General features: G+C 48.2%; 1 protein-coding gene across 1 annotated transcript in view; it reads left to right on the top strand.

Moving 5' to 3' along the window:
• Positions 1–17825, top strand: part of LOC122653907 (syndetin) — a 104629-nt gene that overhangs the window by 72805 nt on the left and 13999 nt on the right. The window lies entirely within an intron of this gene.

Below are 17825 nucleotides of genomic sequence, written 5' to 3'. Positions count from 1 at the left end.
AGAAAAGGTATCCAAGTAATCCACACCATATACTTGGGCATACCCCTTGGCAACCAGACGGGCTTTCAAGCGAGCCAAGGACCCATCAGGGTTCACCTTCACCACATACACCCAGCGACAACCAATAGCAGTCTTCCCTGAAGGTAAGGGAACAAGATCCTAAGTCTGATTTTCTTCCAATGCCGATAATTCCTCACCCATAGCAGCCCTCCAACCAGGACTAGACAATGCCTTTGTGACAGACTTAGGAACAGGATGGTTCTCAACAGTATGTAAACAAGAATGAAAGGTGGAAGACAAACCATCATAGGAAACAAAGTTAGAAATGGAGTGTTGGGTACAGGCCCTAACCCCCTTACGACGAGCAATAGGAATATCAAGATCAGAAGAAGGTTCCAAAGGAGGAGGATCATTACCTATCACAGGATCTGCCGGCAAAGTAGGAGATGGCATAGAAGTCGATGTAGCAGGGGTCCAAGGACATACTTTCCATTGGTGACGTTGAAACACACTAGGTTGAGGTGCCGGTAATGAGGCAGCCTGCAGAGCATGGTGAACAGTAGACCGAACAACAGTAACAGGAATATCATCATCCAAGTCAGACACAGTACTAGAAGAATGAACAAACGGTGTAGACTCAAAGAAAGATACATCAGCTGTAACAAAATATTTTCGCAAGTCAAAAGAATAACAACGGTAACCCTTTTGAGTGCGAGAATAACCAATAAACATGCACTTGAGAGCCTTGGGATCCAACTTGGAAACACTTGGACGATGATCATAAATAAAGCAAACACTACCAAACACACGTGGTGGCAAAACAAACAGTGGCGCAGTAGGAAACAACAAAGAAAAAGGAATACCACCACGTAAAACTGAAGAAGGCATACGATTAATGAGATAACACGAGGTTAAAACAGCATCTGCCCAAAAGGATTTAGCCACTTTCATCTCAAACAAGAGACAACGAGTAACCTCCATCAAATGTCTATTTTTCCTCTCAGCCACACCATTTTGCTGGGGGGTGTAGGCACAAGAGGACTGATGAATAATACCACGTTGAGTCATAAAATCAGCAAAAGGAGCAGAAAAATATTCCTTAGCATTATCACTACGAAGAACACGCAAAGAGTGTGAAAACTGATTATTCACTTCATGCACAAATGCACAGAATATAGAAAATAACTGAGAACGATTTTTCATTAAATAGATCCAGGTAACCTTGGAATAATCAACAAAAGTTACAAAGTAACGAAAACCCAAAGTGGAAACGACAGGACATGGACCCCAAACATTGGAATGAACTAAAGACAGTGGTTGGTTAGACCGTTTATTGACTCTAGGTGGATAACTCACATGGTGGAGTTTCCGAAACTGACATGACTCACAATTAAAACTAGAAATTGACCAAAAACAACCATCAAGAAGCTTCAAACTCTCCAACGAAGGATGACCCAAACGACAATGAATCTGGTGGGGTGACGCCACACCGGTACACGCCATAGATGAAGTGTCCTCAAGTATGTAAAGTCCCCCTGATGCATGACCTCTACCAATCATCCTCTTCGACGAAAGATCCTGAAATACACGAGTCAGAAGAAAAGGTTACAGAACAGTTATGGGTTTTAATAAATCGACTAACAGAGAAAAGGTTAAAAGGAAAATCAGGAACATAAAGAACGGAAGACAAAGAAAGTGAAGGTGTAATATGGACAGTACCAGTACCAGTCACCTTAGCCAAGGAACCATTAGCTAAAGTGACACTCGAAGAGGATTGCTGAAAAGAAGAAAGTATACCTGAAACGCCAGTCATGTGCTCGGAGGCCCCTGAATCAATGATCCAGGGACGGAAGAGACAGTCGAAAGGCATGCAGTGGCATTACCTGTTTGAACAAAGGTCGCAGTTGGAGGCTGGGCTGGTTGAGAAATCTGAAACTGTGTATAACGGGCATATTCATCATCAGACATCTTCATAGTCTTACCCTCAGGCTGTGGAGAAACAGGAGAATCAGCTATAGCAGAATTGGCAAACTGTTGCTGAGTTGGTTTGCCATGAAGTTTCCAACAGAAACGTTGGATATGTCCTGGATGACCACAATGATGACAAGTGCGCACAAAACCACCAGAAACATCAGAGGTACCCTGAGTACCCAAGGTAGGTGCCTTACTAGAAACACCAGCCCCACCACCACGACCACGGCCACCACTACCACCAGAACTGACATTTCCACCACTACCAGCCCCACTGTTGTGCACACGGTTGGATGGAAAAGAAGCCAGGGCTGAAGTATCACCATCAGTAGTGTGTTCCCGAGAAACACGAAGAACTCTGGAAAAGGTTTCAGACAAAGTGGCGACCTTGCCACCACAAAGAATTTGGGAGCGAACAGAGTTAAATTCCTTCCCAAGACCTCCCAAAAAACCCATAACAACCAGTTGTTCCCGCTGGTTCTGCATCTGTTCTACATTGGCAGTGATAGGAAGTAATGAATTAAGCTCTTCATACATTCTCTTAAAATCAGCAAAGTACTGGGTCAAAGTACGGCCCTTCCTATCAACCTTGTAGAACTCTTGGGACAAGTCATAAATGCGGGAAAGATTGTTTTGTCCAGAATACAAAACATTAAGATACTCCCACAACTCCTTCACTGTGTCAATGTGTGTCACCAAGTCCACAATTTGGTGATCCATAGAATTCAGCATTTGTCCCAAGATTCGAGCATCAACTGTCTCCCACGAAGGGTCATTCTCAGGCTTAGTGTCGAAGAGGTGTTTGTGCTGATCACGGCCAGTTAACACAAGCCGAACAATTTTCTTCCACTGCAAAAAATTGGTAACCCCTTCCAACTTCTTCTCGGTAATACTATTGGAAGAGGAAGAAAAAATCTCTGTGGTTACTGATTTTGAACCTTCAACAGATTTCAACTCATCACCCATGATCTACTTGATGAAGTGAAGACAACATAGAATGAAGAATGCTGAAAACAGGGACAGAAATCGATAAAGACTAAAGAACCTTGATAGAAGTCAATAGCGGCAGCAAAAGGCAGCAATCAATTCCCTCAGATAAAACCTTGACAAAATCCGATACAGATAGTGGAGGCAGCAATCGATCTCCTCAACCAAAACCCTGACAAAATCTTCACTTCATCCAAAAAACTCCTTCAAATATTCCTCAAACAAAAAGAGAGACCTAATTCTTAATTCATAGCATGAACTAGTCTCTAAACAAATCCAAAACAGCATAGGTGCACCTTCAAACGAAAATAGAAGAAACCGAAATGCTTCAAGTCTTCAAAAATATTTAAAACTTCAATCGAATGCGAGATATGGGAAGCAGTGATCCACGAAATCTATAGCAGTCCTTACAGCTCTGATACCATGTAAACTAATGAAGAAAAAGGAAGAAGAAGAAGAAGAGAAGTCGAGAGAGAAGAGAATCTGCAGAATTGGGAGAGTTCCACGATATGTGTTACTCTCCTCTAAACCTTCATTATGTAATTACTTAAAGGGTAAAACAGTAAACACCTAAATAAATAAAAGAAACAACCTAATAACTAATAGACTAATATACCGTCCTAATTGTGCTCTCGGTATTAGCGCTCTGCGCTAATACCAAGATCCGATAACAGAGTCATTTTTGAGGAGATGGGAGTAAACCCAATGAACCCAAATGGAGTCATGCTTAGAGGATATTTTCCAAATAAGCTTCAAAATTCCTGCAATATTGGAGTTACGGATACGGCTAATGCCAAGGCTTCCTTCAAATTTGGGAAGGCAGATGGATTTCCAGCTGACTGGATGGAGGAATTTGGAGGTTTCCTTCCCTTTCCAGAGGAAAGCACAAGAAAGTGTTTCCATTGCTTTGATGGTGGCTTTAGGAAGGCCAAATATGCCACACCAATAAATGTAAGAAGATTGGAGAACCGATCTAATGCATTCGAGCCTACCCGCATAGGAAAGAAGTCTGCCTTTCTAGAGTTGAAGACGCTTGCGGATATTGTCAAGCATGGGGGTCCAATGATGACTGGAGAGCCTAGCAAGGATAAGGGGAGGGCCCAGGTATTTCATTGGGAGGGAGCCCAAGGAAAAGCCCGTAAGGTGGAGGCGGGTGTCTCAGTCGGAATCCGAGACACTAGAGAGGAAGAGTTAGGATTTAAGGAGGTTGATGCGGAGGCTAGAGAGACTCTCGAAGAGGTGAAGGGAAGACATGATGGCAGAGATGGAAGAGGGGGAAGCTTTGGAGAATATCATAAGATCGTCCGCAAAGGCCAGGTGGGTGAGGTTTAGGTACTTGAATTTGGGAATGGGGGAGATAAGGTGGAGGTTTGTTTTGGCTTGGATGCTCTTCGAAGAACTTTAAGGGCTAGAAAGAAAAGGAAAGGGGAGAGAAGGCATCCCTGACGAATCCCAACTTTAGAATGGAAAAAGCCGGCAGGGGAACCGTTGACGATAACAGAGGAGGTGGAGGAGATACAAGCCAGAATCTAGAGGATGAAAGCAGGGGGAAAGCCCATCTGGGAAAGCACATCGCCGATGAAGTCCTATCTGAGGGAATCAAAAGCTTTGTGAAAGTCAATCTTCGTAAGGGCAGCGGGCGAGTGGGATTTTTGGTCAAAGCCACACACAATTTCAATGCAGAGGATGATGTTATCCGCAATGCTTTTGCCAGAGAGGAAGGCAGATTGGTTGGGGTTGACCAGGGATGGGATGACAAGCTGGATTCTATTTTCCAGGACTTTGGCAATGAAATTGTAAAGGAGATTGCAAAGAGAAATAGAAATAGGTGAGGCAAGAGGGTTATCATGCATTGAATTTATTTCAAACCACCTTTTATATGACGGTCCTCTTTTTTTTGTGTGTGCAGTTGATTGCTTTATATTGTGGGTTGATGTTAGCAGAATAATTTTGTCAATAATATCATATATCTTGTTCTTATTTTTTATTGCTTTGACTGGCTTGATTATGATCATGTGGTGCTGGTGGACTACATGACGCATCATTCTGCTATCTTTTGCCATGTACTTTTGAGTCCTTATTTGTTGATGTCTATTGGTGAAGCTGCAGTCAAGTAGGAGCTGCTATATTCTGTTTTTTTGAAGATTTTGAACCTTTTTTGAGTCGGAGATTACTCATTTCCTTTTGTGGTTAGTACATTTTATTTTGTTTGCGAGAGGCTCATCATGAAGGTCAGAAGTCTGTATTTTCTGCTTCATGTATTCCAGCTTCTACATCATTATCTTTATATGGTGATTAGTTTATCAGGAAGTTCAGTGTAGAACTATAGATGGTGACCTGGTCGGAAGCACCTATCTTACTGTCACGGACAAGCATAGGCTACAACTCATTTCTTTATTTCATTTAATAATTTTTCAGGGAATGACAACATAGTATATTAATGCTGTGTTTGGTATGCATAGTCTAGGTCTTGTACCAAGTATGACCTCGATAGAGCCTATTGGAGGGCAAGGATCCATGAAGCAGAACCCATTTAGCTGAGATTCTCCTAACTTGCTAGGCTGTGCCTGTTTCCTCTTACTTTCGTCTTTCTTTTATATTTCTATTTTCCATCTTTCATTTTACATTTGCCATTTTTTATTTCTCATCTCATTTCCCATCCCTCTTTGCCCTATCTGTTCATCCCCCTTTTTTTGTTTCAACCAAAGTTTTCCGTACTTTGTTTTGTTTGGATCCATCTAGCCAACCCCATTAATTTGGGATAAGGCTGAGTTTGTTGTTGTTGTTGTTTGGTATGCATTTTAGGAATGCATTGTAGGTCAAAAACACATTCTGAGACAAAAAAAAAAAAAAAGAAGTTTGGTATGTGATAAACCATAAAAATACCCTCCAATCAGTGAGTGACACATGGCCGGTTCAAGGCTGAACCCGAATACCAAACTGAGACAAAAGCCGGCAACAACTGGCAGGAGGTGACAACAAGACTGCGTCCCCGAGACCCAACACGGCCGAGCACTAAGGGTCGAGCACTCAGGACCGAGGATGGAGCCGAAAGCAGCATGGCCAGCCATAAGGGCGAAAGTCAGTTAGCTGAGCACTGAGCCAAGCCCACCTGGGTCGACCACACGACTTGGACCACCGAGGACGAATACCGGGCCGAGCAACCATGGGGTCAGTCACGCTGGGTGAGCTTACCGATGCCAAGTCGAAGGCCGAGGCTTTTCGGATGGACCCTTCGTTATCATTGTGTCTCCCACCTCCGTCGACGAATGAGCCGAATACCATGGGGTCGGCCATTCAACGCCGAGGCCTCTCCAGAGGCGATGATTATCATTCACCAAAATCGCCACGTCATCATATCCCGACAATCACGGGATATGGATCAGGTCGTTATCTAACGATGGAATCGAATCACGCTCCAATAAGGACTCTTACGTTATTAAGAGTCCGACTCCGAAAATAACTCATCTTTGCTTTACACGAAAGACCCCAACCAAAAAGGGACTTTGGCCATGCAAAGACTCATCTCCGCCGCTTCAACTTCGTCCTATGAATACCCAGGTATGGAGCTCAAATGCTCCTCACTTTTCACTATGTTGAAACGCTGTTGCATTGGAGACCTGACTTAGGCATCGGGGAGTCCTTGGCCGGAGCCACATAGGCTCTCTTGTGCTTACTCGGTTTTTGCAGGCTCATCCTTAGACGAACCGGGCGACGGAGGTTTTCACACGCAACAGATTTGGCGCCGTTTATGGGAACGACGTCAGCTAAACATCGTCGTTTCTTCCAATCAAAAGAGCGATGACAATGGTCGTGCAAACGAGATCGGGTCAGCACGGTTCCGCCTCTCGCGGAGAGGTGCAGCCCGATAGACGGACAAGATCTTGCCGCCCCCTGAGACTTACCGGTAAGGTGCGGTTGGAAGATCCCCGCGAGGAGCGGGAACTCAACGTAGCACGAGCGTCGCGGCCAGCCCGGTCCTACCTGGAGACGGAGGCAATGGAGGAAGTGTCCTGAACATGGCAGCGGAAGGCCAGCCCCAAGCGGAGCAGATTCCGGTCGGGTTGAATTTGCCGCCACCACCCCCCATGCCAGAAAATTTTGACCTTGAGGCCCCGGCGAACAATCGGCAAGTTATGGACATTCAGCTGCAAGTGCTCCGCACCAACGAGATGCTACGTACCTTCATGAACCAGATGGCCCAGGGGAGGCTCTTGGGCCACCTGCTGGCCGCGCCAACATTAGCTCTCGCACTCGTCGAGGGAGATCCGCAGCAAAACGCTGGCTGACGCTGGGGTTAGCCGAGCCGAGCCGCGTCATCTCTTCCGCCCCGCCAAGACACCCCACTTCTGAATGGGAGTACTCATCCTAATGAATGGGAGCATCTCCCAAGCCCGAGAGCGAGAGCAGAACTCGAACCGGCGGCGTCGGTTGCTAGAGGATTGGTATTCTCAGGCCGACTAGGGGAAAACAGGCAGTGGAGGGGACACCGAGGACGGCGGGAAGACCCCAACGAAGGTCACGCCGTTAGAGAGATCGATCCCACCATAGTCCTCGGCGCCGAAGCCCAATGCACCGAGAAGAGCAACAGAGAAGTCCCCGTGGGTCCAACTTCCAGAGTGAACGGCGGACGAGAAGGGGTGAAGCTGATTAAGCCGAGAACGGCGGTTGACCTTGACTGGATGATCGCGAGGGCCGACCTCGGCCCTCGGGGCAGAATGACCGAGAGCCCGAAACCGAAGTAGAAAAGCGATTACGAGAGTTAGCCGAACAAGTTGAAGGATTGAAGAAGCAGATGACTGCGGACGCCTACTCACTGGTCGGGTGGCATCCCTACCCTCTAAAAATTATGACCGCGCCGCTTCCGACTGGGTTAAGGCCGCCTCCCTTCGACAGGTATGACGGTACCACTGACCCGACGGATCACATCAACTACTTTAACGCAATGATGATCATATACGGGGGAACAGAAGTCGTCTCCTGCCGAGCCTTCCCTTCATCCCTTAAAGGTGCCGCGACATCGTGGTTCTCGTGGTTGCCGGCGAACTCCATAACCGGCTTCGCCCAGCTCTGCCGAGCCTTTGTCACACGCTTCCAGAGCAGCATAAAACATAAGAAGACGATGGTTAATCTCCTGAGTGAAGTGAAAGCCCGATGAGTTAATCCTGGCATTCGTCTCCCGCTTTAACAAAGAATCCTTGGATATCAAGGATCTGGATGAGGCTACGGCACACACAGCGATGAGCAATGGTCTCTCAGGCATGAACCTCATCAAGGACTTAGCCCGGAAACCGACCAAGAACATGGCTGAGCTCATAGTTGTCATGGCGTCACGGCGATCTAAGTCGGTGGAGGGGTGTCACGTCAATATATCGACATGTCGACCATGTTTTATTTTTTATTTTCTCTATTTTTAATGTGTTAGTAGATGTAAACTCAAACCATGTTTTATTTTTTCTCTACTGTTTCTCAAGTTTTAAGAAGAAAATTCAGAAATCAAAGAGGGAAAGAAGACAGGAAGAAGAAATCGAGGAGGGAAAGAAGAAATCGAAAGAAATTAAAGAGGGAAAGAAGAAATCGAAGAAGGAAGAAGAAATCGAAGACAGGAAGAAGAAATCGAAGAGGGCCGCCATGGCGTAGGTCGCCATGCAACCCTCTCCAGCGCCAGGACGCCATGGCGTCGCCATGACAACTATGGCTGAGCTCTTGGAAAGGTGTAATGAGTTCGCAAACATGGCAGAAGTGCTTCAGGCTCGAAAAGCAAACGAGGGAGAAAGCAAAAGAAAGAGATCGGCAGAAGATGATCGTAAGGAAGAAAAGCGGACCAAGGCCGACCGCCGACTTGAGAAGACAGACCGAGCCTGAAGTCCCGACTACACTCCTTTGAATACATCGTGGAAAGAAATTCTGATGTAAATTCAAGACGAAAGATTTATTCGCAGACCGTGACCGAAGCAAGCCGGGTCATCTCGAAATCCGAACAAATACTGTCAGTTCCACAATGATACCAGCCACGACACCGAAGATTGCTACCAACTGAAAAGAGAAATTGAAGAGCTGATCAAAGCAGGACATCTGAGGCGGTACGTAAAAGGGGGTTGAGACGAGTGCGGAGGTCGACGACCGAAGGAAGAACGAGCCGAGGCGGGACGGCCGAAAGACCGAACACGATGAAAGCAAGGCCCGACCCAAAAAGAAAGATGACGGATCGGAGCTAAGCAGCACTAAAGGAGCGCCCATATACACCATCCTTGGAGGACCCGGGCAAGAATCCACTAGGAAGGCCAAGGCTAACGCTAGGTTCGTCACGGTTGCTGAGATGCCGAGCAAGAGGGCGAAGTCTGAGGTAACAATCTCTTTCACCGAAGCTGACCTCGAAGGTATAAGTTTACCTCATTACGATGCTTTGGTGGTGCAGGTGGAGATTGCGAAGACACCTGTTCACCGAGTATTGATAGATACGGGTGCATCGGTGGACCTGATGTCACTCGACGCATTTCGACAGTTCGGCTTCGGCGATGACGTGATCAATTAGAGGGAACCTCCATACACGAATTCTCGGGAGCCTTGGCCACGATCAATGGGTCAATCGAACTACTGGTTGGGCTCGGGCAAGCACCGTGTCAAGCAACGGTCAAGGTCAAGTTCATGATGGTGCGATCGGTGGTGGTCTTCAATGCCATACTCGGTCGCCCCTCACTCACCGCCCTCCAAACCATCATTTCGCCAGTGCATCTGAAGATGAAGTTCCCTACTGATAACGGGATTTGAGAAATCCGAGGCGACCAAAAGAAAGCTTGAGAGTCCTACGTGACATTCATCAAACAGAACAAGGGCAAAGTTCGAGGAATGGCCATATGTCTCGAGAGTATCCCTAAGGATCAACGGGATGAGCTCACCGAGCGACGTGGGAAACTTGTGGAAGACCTCATCCCATTCTCCCTTAGTGATGAGGATCCCGCTAAGAGGGTGCAGCTCGGATTGCTATTGAGCGAGGAATGGAGGAATCGGCTAGGAAATTTTTTGAAATTGAACGTCGACGTCTTTGCCTGGTCGGCCGCAGACATGTCGGGCAAACCGAGGCACATAGCCGAGCACCGACTTCACATTGATCCGGTCCGATTGCCTGTTCAAAAGAAAAGAAATTATGCCCTCGATCGGCAGACCGCGATCAAAGAAGAGGTGGAAAAGCTCTGACGGTCAGGCTTCATCCGAGAAGAACAATTCCCGACTTGGCTGGCGAATGTCGTCATGGTTCCCAAGCTGAATGGGAAGTGGAGAATGTGTGTCGACTACATCGACCTCAACAAGGCGTACCTGAAAGATGAGTACCCGCTACCTCGGATTGACCTGTTGATAGACGCCACCACCGAGCACGAAATGCTGAGCTTCATAGACGTATACTCGGGAAATAATCAGATCCTAATGCATGAAGAGGATGAGACCTACATGGCCTTCCAAACCGATAAAGAAAATTTTTGCTACAAAGTCATGCCATTCGGGTTGAAGAATGCCGGAGCAACATACCAAAGGATGGTGAACCACATGTTCAGAGAGCAGATCGGCTGGAACGTGGAAGTGTACGTGAATGACATGTTAGTCAAGAGCTTGAGGGCCGAGAATCACCTGGCCGACCTAGAAGAAGCTTTCGGAGTACTGAGGAAGAATAGAATGAAGCTGAACCCCGCTAAATGTGCCTTTGGCGTGACTTCGGGAAAATTCCTTGGCTTCATGATCTCTATCCGAGGCATTGAAGCCAACCTGGCGAAAATCAAGGTCATCTAAGTGATGAGCTCCCGAAGACGATCCGAGAAGTACAAAGGCTAAATGGAAGAGTAGCGGCACTGGCACGATTCATGTCAAGATCGGGTGACAAATGCCTACCGTTCTTCAAGACTTTGAAGAACCTTCGGAGTCCAAAAGATTTCGTATGGACAGATGAATGCCAACAAGCTTTCGAGGAATCGGAGAATAACTTGGAGAATCCTCCTCTCCTCTCCCAAACCGAGGCCAAAGAAGAGCTCCAAATCTACCTAGCCTCAACCCCGGTAGCGGTCAGCATGGTGCTGTTGAAGGAAGAAGGTAGGGCACAAAAGCCCATATACTACATCAGCTACGTTCTCGTTGATGCCGAGACGAGGTACACTAAATTCAAAAAGATTGCATTTGCACTTGTGACGGCCGCTAGAAAGCTGAGGCCGTATTTTCAAGCTTACCCGATTACGGTGCTAACCGATCAACCCCTTAAGAAGATACTGCACAAGCCGAATGTGTCGGGTCGGTTGATCGCCTGGGCAGTGGAGCTAAGTGAGTACGACATCAACTACCGTTAGCGGACAGTGATAAAGGGGCAAGCTTTGGCCGACTTTGTTGCTGAGTATACCATACCTGACCCTGAAGTTCGAGGAGACGAACCATCAGAAGAGGCCGAGGCTGAGCAGTCATGGATCATGAACGTAGATGGCTCGAGCAATTCCACCGGGAGTAGAGCGGGTCTAATACTAGTTAGCCCCGAGGGATTTCGCATCCAGTACACCATGAGATTCAAGTTCTCAGCCTCCAACAACAAGGCCGAGTATGAAACCCTCCTAGCCGGACTTCGAGTCAGAAAAGCCATTGGCATCACTCGATTGAAGGTGCGGAGTAACTCACAGCTCGTAGTCAACCAAGTCAACGGAGAGTATGAAGCCAAGGACGAAAGGATGATGGCCTACTTGGGCCAAGCCCGAGGACTGATCTCCGAACTTCAGCACTTTAAAATGACTCGAGTACCAAGAGAAGAGAACACGGTGGCCGACTCCCTCTCACGGCTAGCCGAGGCCGACTTCCCAAATCTGAGCCGATCAGTGTACATCAAAATTTTGGAGAAGCCGTCCTTACAGGAAGAAAGAGTCGCACACATTGAAGAAGACGGTCTCACCTGGATGGACTCGATCGTCAATTATCTGGAAAACGACCAACTCTCGGAGGACCGAGACGAGGCAAGAAAGGTTAAGATCAGGGCCGCAAAGTACACGATGATCGACGGAGTCTTGTACAAGAGAGTTGCCTCGGCACCGCTCCTTAGATGCCTCGGGCAGAAAGGCGCCGAGTACACCATGACGGAAGTACACGAAGGGATATACGGGAGCCATATGGGAGGCCGAGCACTGGCATACAAGATACTTTGGCAAGGATTCTATTAGCCGAGAATGCAGGAAGAGGCTATGAAATATGTGAAAACGTGCGAAAAGTGTTAGTTGTTCGCACCCATCCCGCGCCAACCCGCAACGAAACTGACCGCAATGTTGAGCCCGATTCCCTTTGCGATGTGGGGAATGGACATACTTAGGGATTTTGTCCTGGCTTCCGAAAAACGAAGATATCTGGTTGTAGCCATCGACTTCTTTACTAAGTGGGTCGAGGCTGAGCCTTTGGCCACCATTACCGAAAAAAATATGGAAAAATTCTTTCGGGACAAGATTATCTATAAGTTCGGACTACCCAAAGTGCTTATCACGGATAATGGCACGTAATTTAACAACCCCAACTTCCGAGAATTTGCAAACACTTCTACATAGATTTCCGCATGGTGGCAGTGACTCATCCAAAAGCAAATGGACATGTAGAAGTGTTTAACCAAACACTACTAGCAGGGATCAAGAGGAGATTGGATGAAACAAAGGGAAGATGGGTGGAAGAGCTACCGAGCATGCTTTGGGCGTACCAGACCACCGTTAGAACGCCAACCGGAGAAAGCCCATTTCGGTTGGCGTACAGAACCGATGCGCTTACCCCCGTGGAGGTCAAGGCCTCATCGTATAAAGTACTCAGCTTCGACGAGAAAACGTAGGAAGTCGGGTTGAGGGCAAATCTTGACTTCCTCGATGAAGTAAGAGAGAATGCGCTACTCTGGAATACCACATACCAGCAGAGAACGGTGAAATATTACAACTCTAGAGTGAAGGAAAGACATTTTCGCCAAGGGGACCTCGTCCTCAGGAAGACTAGTGCATCTCAACCAAAGCAGCAAGGAAAGCTCGCACGGAACTAGGAGGGACCGTAGTCACCATACATAGTCTCCAAACAAATTCGCCCAAGGATAGATCGCTTGAAGACTCCGAGGGGCAAGAGGATACCAAGACCATGGAACTCCGAGAATTTAAAGAAATTTTACTAATGAAAATGACAAGTTGTTGGGCTCGGCCTCGGACCCTTGCTTCGGCCTCGGTTGAAGTCGGACCCTGGCTTCGGCCTCAGTTGAAGTATGCTCGGTTGGAGTCTGCCTAGATTTGTTTTGTTCAGTTAAAAAATTGTTTGAAGTTTGAAATTTTGACATCAATAAAATGAAAATTTCCCCCATTTCATAGTTCATCTTCAAGCCTACGATACACCAAGTCATAAGATCAATCCTCATAGATTGGCTGACACCGAAGACCGACCCTCATAGGTCGGCAACGAAGTCGTAAGACCAATCCTCATAGATTGGCCGACCTCGAAGACCAACCCTTGAAGGTTGGCAACAAAGTCATAAGCCCAACCCTCATAGGTTGGCTGACCCTGAAGCTGGCCCCCATGGGTTAGCAATATTACAATATCAGGGCCTAGCATAATGCCCGAGCCAACCGATAAGGTCTTAAGAAAATTCAAAGTAAAAGACCAAAGGTATGTAGCTCGGACGAGTGATCGGACTCGGTGTTCGGGCACGGGAACGGCATTAACGAAACGATAATATATAGTTGTGCTACGAATAAGGAATAGCCGACGACAAATACTTAGAAAAATTTCCCAGGAAAAGATGATTTCATTAATTTAAGCCGAGCAGCTCGGCACGGTACATTTGAAAAAAAAAAAAAAAAAAAAGGGGAAGCCGACAGCTTGGCATAGTGCATTCAAAAAGGAGAGAAAGAAAAAAGGAAGAAGATTGTTTTTCCACAACCCTGAACGCGCGAGGGGCATTTACATTGTCAAAGAAAAAGGCAAAAAGATTCAGGAGGCGGGGTGACTTTGGGGTCCTCGGCAGCAGTGGTCTGCTCGGCCACAGGGTCGACCTCAGTGGAGATAACTTGGAGCATTTCGGTCCCGTCCTCGTCTCTCTGGTCCTCAACCACGGTGGCTGCATCCTCATCGAATTGAGAGAGATCCAGATGTGGATAGTGGATACGCCACCCTCAGCTCGGAAAGGAGCTCAGCTTGGCCATCGTCGTAATCGACAGTATAGGAAGGCTTCTTTAAACCGTGGACCACCTCCGCGAAATCCTCCGACTGCAGGTACTCCCCCACAGCATCATTCCGAGTCTTTAGGAGATCGGCCTCGGCATTCTTCTTCAGGCCCTCGACCTCGGCCTTCAAGTCCCCACCTCAGCCTGCTTCTTGAGGGTGGCGTTGTCCGCGATCAAGAGGTTGAGCCGAAGGGCCGCCTCGGTGGCCTTGGAGAAACCCTGGAACAGAAATTAAGGTGAACGTCAGAGCGCTGAGGACAACGACGGATATGCAACCGTGTAACCAAGAAGAAACTTACCATGGCCATGTCCTGGAAGAGCATCGCCGACAGCTTAGCATCGCTCAGGTCCAAGAGGAGTGCATTGTCAACGGGAAGTCAGCCAGTGTCCAGCCACTCCCGAGCGTGAGCGGCCGAGCGCAGAGTCGAGTCCCCCTGAAAGAGGCGCCAGATTGGGTGGATTGGGAGATTGCTAGAAGAGGCCCTCCCCAAAGCCAGACCAGCCGCGGCCGAGGCCGAGGCTGAAGAAACCCTTGGAGGAGTAGAGCCTGTCATGTTGAAGGAGAGCAGTTAGCGCTTGTTGTCCTACCTCGGGCTCAGCTCGCCCTTCTCCCTCCTCTTGTGGTCAACGGCCTTCGCGCCCTTGGCCTCGATGCTGACGACGACATTCTTTCCGGTTGGCTCGGCCGTTGTTTTGACCTTGAGCTTCTCGACCTTGGGCTTCCCGGCCCTTGCCTTTGCCTTGTCGGCAGCCGCCGCCTTCTCCTCCATCATCTCGGCCTTCATCCGAACCGCGTCCAGCTGGGGGAGGTTGCCTGCCACTGCGAGAGAAAGGGGGTGGTTAGACCATTATACAAGGAAAGAGTGAAGTTTGAGAGGTCGGCTCGGCTTTCCTACCTGGAGTCAGCCTCCACAGTCAGAGGAAGTCCTCCTTTAAAAGTTGCAGAACATTAAAGGGTGTCTACCGAAGAATTTGGTCGTATGAGGTTTAGTCGTACTCGTTCAGGGGCGACACTCGATTGACATAGCTTAGCTTGATTTGCTTCCACTCTGTCCGGAAGGGACAGTTCGGGATGGAAGCAAAGAAGAACCGGGCTTCCAATGCTTGTTGGAGGTCGGCACTTAGGCAAGATACTTGTGCGCGTTCATAGCCGAGCACTTCTGCGCTCGGCGAATGAAGTAGTACCACCCATTGTCCCTGTACCTCTTCAAGTACCAGAGCCGAGCAAAGCGGTTCACGGTCGCAATCCGACCCATCCTACCGAAGAAGACGTGGAAGCCGTACATGAGCAGCTACGCATTCGGGGTCAGCTGACCCAGGGACAAGCATAAGTAGTTCAAGATCTGGTCCACTAGGCCGAACATAGGGAAGCGGAAGGCATACTTGAAGGCGATCTCACACAGGGCCACCTCGCTAGGCCTGATGAAGTAAGCCATCTCCCGAGGATTGGGAGCTCGGAGTCGGATATCCTCGGGAATCGCGTACTGCTCCCTCAAAGCCTTGAGCTCAGACTCGGTCACAGTGCTCTTGACCGACCCGACGCTACCCTTGGCGGGCTCAGGATTGTCGGAGGAGTCAATCGACCCTTCCTCCTCATCATCGGAAGACCCAACTTCGTCTTTTCCCGAGGAAGACCCCGAATTCCCCTCACAGTCCTCGCGGATGGGCTAAGGCTAATGGCCGGACTCTTGGGGTAGAGGAGCTTCAACACTGTCGTTTGGACAGGATTCCGCCACCTCGGGCTCTTCCGAGCCCAAGCTCAAAAAATTTATTATTGGGGACAAGGCTGAGAACTCTCGGCTCGGGCTCATGATGTCTCGCATCCCGGCGAGAACTTCCTCTACTGAATCAGTACCAACTAACATGATGAAGAGAGAGGAGACTTACTAGTTGATGATGACGAAGAGACGAGCCGAATGCAAAGGAGAGCCGAGCGCTCTGAAAATGTGAACAAGAGCAAATGAGGGACAAATCTCCCCTATTTATAGTAACCGAAGCGTCAAGATCCAACGGCTGAGAGAAACCAGGGAGATCTAACGGTCCAGATCGAGGGACGGTTCGAATTCCCGAGCGCCATAATTGCACCAAGTGACATGTCACACGTTCTGCGAGATGTCGCCTAATGTGTCACTGACAACATTGATGTTAGAGTCTGTACGAGACGTCTAATCCTCGTAAGAACGAACTCGGGTTCGGCCTTGGGAGAGAGTGATCGACATCCCAAAGATCATACTCACCAAGGTTGAGCTGAGCCTTGATGAGTGAGGGGCTTGTGATAAACCATAAAAATACCCTCCAATCAGTGGGTAGCACATGGCCGGTTCGAGGCCGAACCCGAATACCGAACCGAGAGAAAAGCCGGCGACAACCGGCCGGAGGTGACAACAAGACCGCGTCCCCCAGACCACCCCAGTCGCCAACACGGCCGAGCACTAAGGGTCGAGCACTCAGGACCGAGGACGGAGCCGAAAGTGGCATGGTCAGCCATAAGGGTGAAAGTCAGTTAGCCAAGCACTGAGCCAAGCCCACTTGGGTCGACCCCACGGCTTGGACCACCGAGGACGAATACCGGGCCGAGCAACCATGGGGTCGGTCACGCTGGGTGAGCCTACCGATGCTGAGCCGAAGGCCGAGGCTTCTCGGACGGACCCTTCGTTATCATCGTGTCTCCCACCTCTGCCGACGACTGAGCCGAACACCATGGGGTCGGCCATTTGACGCCGAGGCTTCTCCAGAGGCGATGATTATCAATCACCAAAATCGCGGAGCCACGTCATCATATCCCGACAATCATGGGATATGGATTGGGTCGTTATCTAACGACGGAATCGAATCACGCTCTAATAAGGACTCTTACCTTATTAAGAGTCCGATTCTGAAAATAACTCTCATCTTTGCTCTACAAGAAAGAGCCCAACCAAAAAGGGACTGTGGCCATGCAAGGACTCATCTTCGCTGCCTCAACTTCATCCTATAAATACCCAGGTATGGAGCTCAAATGCTCATCTCACTTTTCACTAAGTTGAAACGCTGTTGCATTGGAGACCTGACTTAGGCATCGGAGAGTCCTTGGCCGGAGCCACACCGGCTCTCTTGTGCTTACTCGGTTTTTGCAGGCTCATCCTTGGACGAACCGGGCGACGGAGGTTTTCACACGCAACAGTATGTATTCTGTTTCATGGATGTTAGAGAATGCGACTTGTTCTGGAATGCACTACATAGCCCAATCCGCATTCTGGCTGAGAACGAGAATAGCCCGTTCCAAACGGCTTTCTTATTAAGAATGCATACCAAACACAGCCTAATTGAATGTAATCGTATGAAAAATGGTGCAGAAGAGGGTTCACCAGAATTCATTGTTAAATGTATCTCCAAATCATTGATGGTGTCTGTTCATCAAGAGTGGCAATGAACTGGCAGTTGAACTATATAATTTGATTTTTTATTAGTATGGAATTGTTATGTTTCATGACTGTAACTGGGGCTGTACCGCCTCCCCAACTTATATATTTATGGCTTGAAACTACTAATCCAAATTCTTGATGACTTGCCTCTATTTCTATTCTGCCCAATAGTCCTTTGTCTTGGAGATCAAATTTCACCACTTTAATGTTAACTGCTTTTGGTGGGAAAGTTTTCAATTTATTTATGGGGAAAGTTAATAGA

The sequence above is a fragment of the Telopea speciosissima genome, chromosome 3, assembly GCF_018873765.1.
Source record: "Telopea speciosissima isolate NSW1024214 ecotype Mountain lineage chromosome 3, Tspe_v1, whole genome shotgun sequence".
In the NCBI taxonomy this organism is placed as follows: domain Eukaryota; kingdom Viridiplantae; phylum Streptophyta; class Magnoliopsida; order Proteales; family Proteaceae; genus Telopea; species Telopea speciosissima.
Note: the sequence above shows the minus strand (reverse complement) of the source record. Positions and strands in the feature narration are given on the sequence as shown.